Genomic DNA, 734 nt, shown 5'->3' with positions numbered 1-734 from the left:
CTAATTTTTGTCAAGAATATTATTAGCACATTAGAGATAGTACGGTTCAATGACCGCTGGCCGCATTGCGATCGGCAGATGAGTGGAAACATGAGAAATCTAACGTAATTGCATGATATTGTTACTTTGTAACATTTCATATGAAAATAAACCTTAATTTTTTAATATTAAGTTCATTTTAAAAGGTTCTACTTTCATTTATTTCAAAATAGATTCATTGTTTTAACAAGTCAATGTATAGCATCGGTGGTTCAGTGGTAGAATGCTCGCCTGCCACGCGGGCGGCCCGGGTTCGATTCCCGGCCGATGCAACACTCTTTTTTTTTCAATTTTAATTTTCTGTGAAAATATTTTTAAACGTTTCATATTTTTTAACGTTTTACATATATTTTTCGTAAGTATAATGACTATGTATGCTTTGATTATTTATGCTTTAATATTTGTATAGTTGTGAATTTGGAAATGTAGTCTGTGATAAAGTTGATGTTATAATGTATCATAAATGTAACAACTGCTAGCAAACCTTATTAAATAAATAAATGTATGTATACGCATACTATTTACGCACACGCATTCATCTTGTAACATCCCACTGCTGGGCATAGGCCTCTTTCTCCATGAAGGATAAGTATATAGATATATGCTAGATGTGTATTATTAATCAACAATGTATTTAAACCGATTTGAAAAAAGGAGGATTTTATAAATTCGATATTATTTTTTGTGTGTTATCT

The 734-nt window shown here is 31.1% G+C and overlaps 1 non-coding gene across 1 annotated transcript; it reads left to right on the top strand.

Moving 5' to 3' along the window:
* The first annotated feature begins 240 nt into the window (after window positions 1-240).
* Trnag-gcc lies at window positions 241-311 on the top strand. The gene has a single exon. It is a non-coding gene; the product is annotated as a tRNA-Gly (tRNA).
* Window positions 312-734: the final 423 nt, after the last annotated feature.

The sequence above is a fragment of the Melitaea cinxia genome, chromosome 11 (assembly GCF_905220565.1).
Source record: "Melitaea cinxia chromosome 11, ilMelCinx1.1, whole genome shotgun sequence".
Taxonomy (NCBI): domain Eukaryota; kingdom Metazoa; phylum Arthropoda; class Insecta; order Lepidoptera; family Nymphalidae; genus Melitaea; species Melitaea cinxia.
This window is presented reverse-complemented; position numbering and strand designations above follow the sequence as displayed.